This window comes from Balaenoptera musculus, chromosome 8 (genome assembly GCF_009873245.2).
Source record: "Balaenoptera musculus isolate JJ_BM4_2016_0621 chromosome 8, mBalMus1.pri.v3, whole genome shotgun sequence".
Taxonomy (NCBI): Eukaryota; Metazoa; Chordata; class Mammalia; order Artiodactyla; family Balaenopteridae; genus Balaenoptera; species Balaenoptera musculus.
In genome coordinates this window covers 59,600,484-59,612,131 of record NC_045792.1, presented here as the reverse complement: position 1 = coordinate 59,612,131, position 11,648 = coordinate 59,600,484, and the positions used below count along the sequence as shown (strand labels likewise).

Sequence of the window (11,648 nt, the reverse complement as noted above, 5' to 3'; positions counted from 1 at the left end):
AATTAGTGATGTTGAGGATCTCTTCATGTTCCTATTGGTTATTTGTATGTCTTCTTTGAAAAAGTTCTAATCAGGTCTTTTGCTCATTTTTTTAGTCAGGTTATTTGTTTTTTGTTTTTTGTGGGGTTTTTGCTATTGAGTTTTGCTACTGAGTTTCATGGGTTCCTTATATATTTGGATATTAACCCCTTATCAGATGTATGATTTGCAAATATTTTCTCCCATTCCATAGTTGCCTTTTCATTTTACTGATTGTTTGCTTTGCTGTGCAGAAGCTTTTTAGTTTGATGTAGTCCCACATCTTTATTTTGCTTTTGTTGCCTGTACTTTTGGTGTGATATCAAGAAAATCATTGCCAAGACCAATATCAAGAACTGTTTCTCTGTATTTTCTTCCAAGATTTTTATGTTTCAGGATTTACATTTAAGTCTTTAATCCACTTCAAGTTAACTTTTGTGTATGGTGTAAGATAAGGGCCCAATTTCAATCTTTTGCATGTGAATATCCAGTTTTCCTAACATCATTTATTAAGAGACTGTCCTTTCCTCATTGAGAATTCTTGACACCCTTATCAAAGATTAATTGACCTTATATGCAAGTGTTTATTTCTGGGCTCTTTATTCTGTTCCATTGGTCCCTTTTCTAATTCAGAATAAAAGTTTATAGATATAAATATAGATATCTCAAATGTATATATTATTAAATTAATATAATTCTGCCTATAGGTTTTAATTTCAATGTCCTAGACAAGTTCATTGTAGAAAATAATTCTCATTGTTTAATATGATTTAGTTTGGTTTTGATATTTCTATTTTTCTGGAACCCTATGCATGCGCTAAGAAGAGTCTCTAAGAGAATAAGTAACTTCCTCCAGGTCAAACACATCACTTTTGGTGAACCCAGGACTCAAAGCTACTTCTGATCCGACAACTTATGCTCTTTCCTAAACACCACCCTTCTCAAGATAACATGGCATTCTGTCTTTAAAAGCCATGACAAATCACTTTGTTCACAGCCCGTACCACCCTTTGTTCATAAACCTCTACAAAGTAGGCAAAGGAAATGTGAGGTCCTATGTTGATAAACATATCACCTGTCACACAAACTCAGCAGTGTTCCCACTGTGAAGACAAAGTACTAACCACACACTCTCGAATCTGCCTGGTCTTGACCCCATAAATGATGGGGTTTAGCATAGGAGGGGCTAACATGCAGATGTTTGCCAGCAGAATGTGGGCATAAGGAGGAACATGACGCCCAAACTGCTGGGCAACTATGGTAAAAATGCCAGTCAGTAGAACATGGAAATGACCCCAAGATGGGAGCCACATGTGCCTAGGGCCTTTTGCCAAGCTCCTCAGGAAGGGAGGCGGAAGACTGCATTGAGGATGAAGGTATAGGAAACCAAGATGTGCAAGGCATCTATCACTACAGTCGAGAGCAGAGCAGACAAGCCATACCAGACAGTGACACGAATGTCAGCACAAGCAAATTTAGCAACAGCCGTGTGCTCACAGTAGGTATGTGGTAGCACATTGCTATGGCAGAACGGTAGTCTCTTCACCAGGAGCACATCTGGGAGTATACAGAGGAGCCCCTCAGGACCACAGCCAGACCAACCCTAGGATTACTTCACGACTGAGCACTGTGGCATAGCGCAGTGGGTCACAGATGGCCACATAGCAGTCAAATGCCATGGCCAACAGAATTCCTGATTCAGCAATGAAGGTGGCATGGATGAAGAAGATTTGGGTGACACAACCATCAAGGGAAATCGCTCCAGCATGGAACCAGAATATGGCCAGGGCTTTGGGCACAGTGGTAGTGGACAAGATGAGGTCAGCCACAGCCAGCATGCAGAGGAAGAAGTACATGGGTTCATGGAGGCTGCATTCAGTGACGATGATGAAGACAAGGAGGCTATTCCCAAGGACAGCAACAAGGTAAGAAATAAAGAAGGGGTGAGAGATCTATATGTGCTGGTCTCCCGGGCCAGGGATCCCCAGCAGAATGAAGAGTGAATGGCTGGTACCAGTGTGGTTGGGGGTTGCCATGCCTGGGATGAGTCATTTGGATGTTGGTATATGGGATTTGGCAGTCATCTCTTCTCTCTTTCCAAAAAAGGTGAATGGGGCTGGAGTAGGGGAGGTGGAAACAGATCATTTTTCACTGAATGAGAAGTAGAAAGGGACCTGGTCAGGAAATCAGGAAACATGGGTTAAAACTCCTTGCCATTCTATTCACCAGCTATGTGATCTCAGTAAAATTACTTCCCTGCTCTGGGTTTCTCTTTTATCACTTTAAAACTAAAGTTGAACTAGATATCTGTAAGAGAGTTGTTCCAGCTCTAGAATGCCATAGGATCTTAGCATCAGATTGTTACAAACAGTTGAGAGCTGTGAATAACACTGCAGTTTCCACTTTGACCATCAGAATGGGATATGCATCTCAAAAGGCAAATCGTAACTGAGTTAATTGTCAATTTAACAAACCTTACTGAACACACTGAGCAGGTACCATGGCTCCTGGAGGACCTAGTGGAGGGGAGACAGACAATTAAACAAAATAGCTATACAATACAGATAGTGCAGAAGAATGTTAAACACAGGGGCTGTGGAAACATGGAAAGTTTTCTAGGAGTTCAGAAAAGTTTTTCTAAAGGTGCCACCCTGAGTTGAACCTTGAAAACTAAGTAAGAGTTTGCCAAGTAAAGTCATGAGGGGAGGGGAGAACACAAAGTCACAGAGATCTGAAAGGACATGGAGTTTGGAGGAAAATTATCATGATTCAGGGTTACCATAGCCTGGAGGACATGGCACGAAATGATAGGAAATAATGTCAGGCAGTGAAGTAGGGGCCACATCACTGAGGGCTCTGGGTACAAGTGTAAGGAGTTTAGAATTTATGTTGAAGCAGTTGGAGCCACTGAAGGGTTTGTAGTGAGAGAATGGCATGGTGCAGTTTGCATTTTGGGTCACTCTCTCTGGCAGTACTGTGTAAGAAGGGTGGGGAAGGGAAGAGGCAGGTTGGAGAACTGAGACAGAGATCGGTTAGGAGCAGCTCTGCACTAAGGGCCGCACGTGCATTATCTCAATCACCACCATGTGAGATAACTGTACTCGTTTTCCCATTTTACCAATGGAGAGCAAAGAGAGCTTAGAGAGTTCGTCATCCCCCCACCCAAGGTCACCTGGCTGGTAAATGGTGGAGCTAGAATTTGGCTACCCACACCATGCTTTGAATCACATCATGTCTACCTTACTCCACCTTGGTCCCCTTCATCAGGTGCTTGTGATTTCCTGACTCCTGATCCAAGGGAAAAAACAAAAGTCACCTGTTGTTAATTCCCTTAACTACCTTCATTCTGCCACCTACAAATTTATATTTGAATTGTCTCTTCCCTCTCGCTCCCATTCAAGGCTCAGCCCTCCATTTGTGCACTGGACCCCAAACTTCTCTCCATTAATCTGTCACTCTGGTAATTTCAAACTCTCCCTCTCTGCTGGCCCCTTCTCCTTAGTGTGTCTCTTCCCCCATTCACCTCGGTTTTACAAAAGGAGGGATGTGCACTCTCTTCATCTATCCTCTTACCACCCTCGTAATCTTTACCCAATGCCATTTTACTTATAACACCAATATGCCACTAAAGCTTCCTTTTCTGAAACAATCTATCATATCACAGTTGCCAAATCTAATATTACATTTCATTTCTGATTACTAGTAATCTCCAATTTCTATCACTAATACTTCTTTATTTGATGATAGCAACCATTAAATATCTACTGTTAGATATATGTATTATTTCTAATTATTGCACCAAATGTATGAAATTGAAAGTATCACTAGTTCGTGCGTGAAGAAACTAATCTCATATGGCAACTGCCCAAAGTCAAACAACCTGTTAGAGGCTAAGCTGATATTTGAATCCGAGATTATTAGAGCCAAAGTTTCCATTAGCTTTTGAAACGTCCACTTTTGTTTGCTGATTACCTAACCGCCTTTCTTTGGCTTCCTCTCCACTCCCTTCTCATTCTTTTATTTTGCCAGAATGTCTGAGACATGTAAGACAATGTAATAGAGGAAAAATCATATGGGCTTTAGACCTACCTGAGTTCAATTCCAGCTCTGCCTGCTTCAAATCCACAAACACACAAACTTCCATTCATATTACCATATTATCATACACATTCATTTATACAGGCACAACACACATTTACTCACACAAATTTTGATGATTTACACACTAACACACATTTTCCCTAGTCACACAAATGGCCCTTCCCCATGAACGCACGCACACACACACACACACACACAGTTTTAAACTTTCCTTCACGTAGATACCCACAGAAATTCGCACAGTCTTTACCCAGTCAAACTCACTCTCACTTATCTAAGTCATAACTTTGCCTATCTCCATTCAGCACGCTGGCTTTCCTCCCATTAAATCAGTTTCCTCAGGGAGGTGGAGATTCCAAATGTTATTCAACTCTCACCTCTGTCTCCAGCCTGACAGTCCTCTAACATATGCCAGAACAAATAACTGTCTCTGGGAATGCAATTCACAAGACAACCCCCCACCCTGCTTCACCAGTTCCACCCTGGAATTGCCCAAACATGAATCAGAGATGTAAAATATCAATGCTGGTTGACACTTTATAGCAGCGGTCGTCAAACTGCTGCCTGTGGGCCAAATCCTGCCCACCACCTTCTTTTATAAATAAAATCTTATTGGAACACAACCATGCCCAGTTATTTACGTATTGTCTATGACTGCTTTCGTGGGACAGATTGAATAGTTGCAGCAGAGACCACATTCGAAACTTAAAATATTTGCTGTTGCCCTTTACAAAAAATTTTTGGCAATCCCTGCTTTAGAATAATCTTGTTGTATGATTTATTATTTACAAAAGCCACAGAAGGAAAGGCAATTTTCCCAAGGCCACAGAGGAAGTGAGTTAAGATTTCTTGCCTATCATGCCACTGTTTCTACCATGCCACAAAGCTTCTGCAGACACATTTTGGTCTGTCCTCTCTGACTCTGCTCTCAGGGGATGGAGAATTCCAAATACAGCCTCTAGTGGGTGACCAAATGATGAAGACAATTCATTATTGTTTCTCACCTCCTTTATCCCCACCATTCCTGCCCATAGGCAGAAGGACCCAAAGAGGCACCAGCCCACCCTGGTCAGTACAAACCTACATCTCTCCTCACCCCAAACTGTCTATCACAGCCATCAGGAATCACAGACTGGAGCCATGCCCCTGCCTAGATGGCAGGGTATTCCGATAACCAGCAGACTGTGTTCAATGGCCAGGGGACCAAGCCGGAGGAGGAACTGCAGGGCAAATTATTTTTTCTCTGAGCATCTTTGGGGACCATGGGCTTACTCATGTGACTCTCTTCTCCCCTAGGATCTCCTCTACTGAAGATCTCCTTGGTGATGTAACTGTAAAGCCCTTAACCCTTCTTGTCTGAGTGCCAGAAACCTCATGTGAAAAGAATGCCGGAGAGGTTATATGAGCTTAAGAGAGAAAAGGAGGTGGGAGAGAAGTTTTGGAGTGAGAGGTCAGGGCAAAGGATGGGAATGTGGTTAGGGCCTTGGTCAAGTCCCCGGAACTTATTCCAGTGCATCTTCATCAACCCTGACTTCCAGAAGGCATAAAAACACTTCAGGAGCTGGAGTCTTATAGAGCAGCGGTCCCCAACATTTTTGGCACCAGGGACCGGTTTCGTGGAAGACAATTTTTCCACAGACAGTGGGGGCGGTGGGGGGGGGAGGGCAGGTTTCAGGATGATTCAAGTGCATTACATTTATTGTGCACTTTATTTCAATTATTATTACATTGTAATATATAATGAAATAATGATACAACTCACCATAATGCAGAATCACTGGGAGCCCTGAGCTTGTTTTCACTTGCCACTCACTGATAGGGTTTTGATATGAGTCTGCAAGCAATTGATTTATTATGGTCTTTGTGCAGTCAAACCTCTCTGCTAATGATAATCTGTATTTGCAGCCACTCCCCAGTGCTAGCATCACTGTCTCAGCTCCACCTCAGATCATCAGGCATTAGATTCTCATAAGGAGCTTCCAACCTAGATCCCTCGCATGCGCAGTTCACAGTAGGGTTCCCGCTCCTATGAGAATCTAATGCCGCAGCTGATCTGACAGGAGGCGGAGCTCAGGCAGTAATGCAAGCAATGGGAAGCAGCTGTAAATACAGCTCGCTTGCCTGCCACTTATCTCCTGCTGTGCAGCCCGGTTCCTAACAGGCCATGGATCCCTGCTATAGAGTCTCTCAAACATTCATGTATTCATTAACCACTCATTCAAGCCAATGTGTATTAAGTGCTAACTATGTTAATGGCACCCTAATAAAATGTTGAACAAAATCAAATCCACTTAAAATTTAATTATATTGTTTTGTATTTAGACTAATGCTTTGATTCTTTCATTGAAGGATTTTCTTTTTTTAATTATTTATTTATTTTCATTGAAGTAGAGTTGATGTACAATACTATGTTACAAGTGTACAATATAGTAATTCACAATATTTAAAGGTTATATTCCATTTACAGTTATTATAAAATATTAGTTATGTTCCTTGTGTTGTACAATATATCCCTGTAGCTTATTTTATACATAATAGTTTGTACCTCTGCAGCTTCTACATCAGCACTTGCTGCTTCATCTTGCACTTTTATGTTGTATGATGGCTTCTTTTCTTAAACCTCATGAACCAACCTCTGCTACATTCAAACTTTTCTTCTGCAACTTCCTCAGTTCTCTCAGTCTTCATAGAATTTAAGAGAGTTTGGGGCTTGCTCTGGATTAGACTTTGGCTTAAGGGAATGTTGCGGCTTGTTGGATCTTCTATCCAGACCACTAACTTTCTCCATATCAGTAATAAGGCTGTTTGACTTTCTCATAATTCACTGGAGTGGCACTTTTAATTTCCTTCAGGAACTTCCTTTGCATTTCCAACTTGGCTAACTGTTTAGCACAAGAGTCCTAGCTTTTGGCCTATCTTGGCTTTCAACATGTCTTCCCCAATAAGTTTAATCATTTTTAGCTTTTGATTTAAAGTGAGAAATGTGTGACTCTTCCCTCACTTGAACACAAGAAGGCCATTGTAGGGTTATTAATTGACCTAATTTCAATATTGTTGCATCTCAGGCAATAGAGAGGCTTAAGGAGAGGGAGAGAGATGAGCAGTCAAAACACACACATTTATCATCAAGTTTTCTCTATCTTACGTGCAAACAGTTCTTGCCACCCCAAAACAATTACAATAGTAAGATCAAAGATCACTGATCACAGTTCACTATAATAAATATAATAATAATGAAAAGGTTTGAAATACTGAGAGAAATATCAAAATGTGACAAAGAGGCACGAAGTGAACAAATGCTGCTGGAAAAATTGTGCTGATAGACTTGCTCGATGCAGGGTTGCCACAGACCTTCAATTTGTAAACAAAAATGCAATATCTGCAAAGTGCAATAAAGCAAAGCACAGTAAAATGATGTATGCCTGTACTCTGTAAGTATTTCTTGAAAAAATACGTAACTAAATATTCCACCTTGGTGATGTACTACAATATGTTTAACCTATCCACTAATATTGAATATTTTATATAGCTTCCATTTTCCTCTGTTAAATATATTCTATGATAACTAATGAAAGAAATCAAAGATGATACAAACAGATGGAAAGATATACCATGTTCTTGGATTGGAAGAATCAACATTGTGAAAATGACTCTACTACCCAAAGCAATCTACAGATTCAGTGCAATCCCTATCAAATTACCAATGGCATTTTTCACAGAACTAGAACCAAAAAAATTTACAATTTGTATGGAAACATAGAAGACCCAGAATGGCCAAAGCAATCTTGAGAAAGAAAAATGGAGCTGGAGGAATCAGGCTCCCTGACTTCAGACTATACTACAAAGCAACAGTAATCAAGACAGTATGGTACTGGGCACAAAAACAGAAATATAGATAAATGGAACAGGATAGAAAGCCCAGAGATAAACCCACCCACATATGGTCACCTTATCTTTGACAAAGGAGGCAAGAATATACAATGGAGAAAAGACAGGTACATGTAAAAGAATGAAATTAGAACACTTCCTAACACCATACACAAAAGTAAACTTAAAATGGATTAAAGACCTAAATGTAAGGCCAGACACTATAAAACTCCTAGAGGAAAACATAGGCAGAACACTCTGTGACATAAATCACAGCAAGATCCTTTTTCATCTACCTCCTAGAGAAATGGAAATAAAAACAAAAATAAACAAATGGGACCTAATGAAACTTAAAAGCTTTTGCACAGAAAAGGAAACCATAAACAAGAGGAAAAGACAACCCTCAGAATGGGTGAAAATATTTGCAAATGAAGCAACTGACAAAGGATTAATCTCCAAAATATACAAGCAGCTCATGCAGCTCAATATCAAAAAAACAAACAACCCAATCCCAAAATGGGCAGAAGACTGAAATAGACATTCTCCAAAGAAGACATACAGATTGCCAACAAACACATAAAAAGATGTTCAACATCACTAATCATTAGAGAAATGCAAATCAAAACCACAATGAGGTATCAGCTCACACCGGTTCAGAATGGCCATTATCAAAAATCTACAAACAATAAATGCTGGAGAAGGTGTGGAAAAAAGGGAACCCTTCTGCACTGTTGGTGGGAATGTAAATTGATACAGTCACTATAGAGCACAGTATGGAGGTTCCTTAAAACCTAAAATAGAACTACCATAATGACCCAGCAATCCCACTACTGGGCATACACCCTGAGAAAACCATAATTCAAAAAGAGACATGGACATATATACACTACCAAATGTAAAATAGATAGCTAGTGCGAAGCAGCCGCATAGCACAGGGAGATCAGCTTGGTGCTTTGTGACCACCTAGAGGGGTGGGATGGAGAGGGTGGGAGGGAGGGAGATGCAAGAGGGAAGAGATATGGGATATATGTATATGTATAACTGATTCACTTTGTTATAAAGCAGAAACTACACACCATTGTAAAGCAATTATACTTCAATAAAGATGTTTATAAAAAAAAAAAAAGAGAGACATGTACCACAATTTTCACTGTAGCACTATTTACAATAGCCAGGACATGGAAGCAACCTAAATGTCCATCGACAGATGAATGGATAAAGAAGATGTGGCAGGGGCTTCCCTGGTGGCGCAGTGGTTAACAATCTGCCTGCCAATGCAGGGGACACGGGTTCGAGCCCTGGTCTGGGAAGATCCCACATGCCGCGGAGCAACTAAGCCCGTGAGCCACAACTACTGAGCCTGTGCGTCTGGAGCCTGTGCTCCGCAACGGGAGAGGCCGCGACAGTGAGAGGCCCGCGCACCGCGATGAAGAGTGGCCCCCGCTTGCCGCAACTAGAGAAAGCCCTCACACAGAAACAAAGACCCAACACAGCCGAAAATAAATAAATAAATAAATAAATAAATAAAAAGAAGATGTGGCAAATATATACAATGGAATATTACTCAGCCATAAAAAGAAATGAAATTGAGTTATTTGTAATGAGGTGGATGGACCTAGAGTCTGTCATACAGAGTGAAGTAAGTCAGAAAGAGAAAAACAAATACTGTATGCTAACGCACATATATGGAATCTAAAAAAAACGGTACTGATGAACCTAGTGGCAGTGAAGGAATAAAGATGCAGATGTAGAGAATGGACTTGAGGACACGGTGGGGAAGGGGAAGCTGGAACGAAGTGAGAGAGTAGCACTGATATATATATACTACCAGATGTAAAATGTATGGCTAGTGGGAAGATGCTGCATAGCACAGGGAGATCAGCTGGATGCTTTGTGATGACCTAGAGGGGTGGGATAGGGAGGGTGGGAGGGAGGTTCAAGAGGGAGGGGATGGGGGATACATGTATACATATAGCTGATTCACTTTGTTGTACAACAGAAACTAACACAACATTGTAAAGCAATTATACTCCAATAAAGACATTAAAACAATAAATTCTGTGACGAAACATAGAAAACAAACTTATGTATACCAAAAGGGAAAGAGGGGGATAAATTAGAAGTATATACACACCATTATATATAAATAGGTAAGCAACAGGATTTACTGTGTAACACAGGGAAAATATTCAATATCTTGTAAAACTATAATGAAAAATTATCTGAAAAAATTATATATATATATATATATATCTGAATCACTTTGTTGTACATCTGAAACTAACAGAATATTATAAACCAACTATACTTCACTAAAAAAATTCTGTGATGAGTATATTTATAGATAAACTTCCGTCTGTTTTCCAGATTATTTTATTTAAATATTCAATATTCAAAAGAAGGAAATTATTATGGCAATGTTTCTATTTCCATGTAGTTTTTATTGATGTAATTTTTTCATACTTTAATAATTATTTATAGTTCTTTTTTGTGACGAAGTTAAATTTTTCACTGGCAACCTACTCTGTGCCAGGCACTTTGCAATACAAGAGTGAACAACACAGGTGCCTTTTGTGGAATTTATGGTACAGAGACCAAAAGCCAAAATCCTCCAGTTTAAGTATTTTTGTTCATTAGTACTTTGCTGCCATATATTTAGAACTTGTGGGAGCTCTTGATATTTTAAAGTTATAAACCGATTTGGGGGCCATTTTTACTTCCAAATATTTCCCAGGTTTTGTTCCAAAATAATGCTCATTCACTTTCTTATAGACTAATGCTGCTTTGAGACTCATGCTATCTCCCTTCTACTCTTCAATGCTGTCTTAAGTTCTTTTCAATTCCCTCATAAACAAATACATGCAAGTCATTACATTAGTATTAGAGTGACTTCGGTGTCCATGTGGAAAGCTAATTCTTCATCCTGTGCTCTTGATTCCATTTCCTCCTAATCTGAGTTGTCTTTCCCTTCACCCTACTGTAGTTATGCACTCCCATAACCACCTCCTTTCTCCTCTTCCAAATTCACTAATTCAAACATCCCACTGTCCAGCCACAAGTACTTAAGCCCAAGTATGTCTTAACTATGCCTGTTTTTTAAGCCTCACAAAAACTGCTAATCTATTAACACTACAATTTTCTTTCCAAACCACCAACCCACTCTGTGTGATTCTTAAGTTTAGATTCCATGCTCTTCATTATAATAAATCTCTTCTAAGTATTCTCAAATCCTTTAAATCTTTTTCTCCATTCTTTCTGGCCCATCCCAAAATTATTATACACCGAATCAATAACTAGATTTGGGTAGTCACCCAGAGAACAGAATGGTGCCATTAAATGATTACCAACCTAGACTACCAACAGAGCCCAGCAAGTTTACACATTTGCTCAAGTCAGCTCATTCTCCCACTCCACCTAATTAATGCTTCGTGTATACACCCTATTCAAACCTCCAACCTTGATTCAAGAACCCACCTCTCTACCTTTGGCAGAAAAGGTAGCCTACTAAATCAGAACTGATCAGTGAGAAACCCACACAAATTCAAGACATTAAATCTTAAAATACAACTACACCTGCTCCTACCCTCTCTTCATTCCTTCTTGCTGGAGAACTGTCTCTCCTGTCAAGTAACAATCCCTCTATTTTTTTCTCTGGACACCAA

General features: G+C 40.0%; 1 pseudogene; it reads right to left on the bottom strand.

Moving 5' to 3' along the window:
- Positions 1-970: 970 nt before the first annotated feature.
- On the bottom strand, positions 971-2,054 carry LOC118899840 (annotated as a pseudogene).
- Between the last annotated feature and the right edge of the window lie 9,594 nt (positions 2,055-11,648).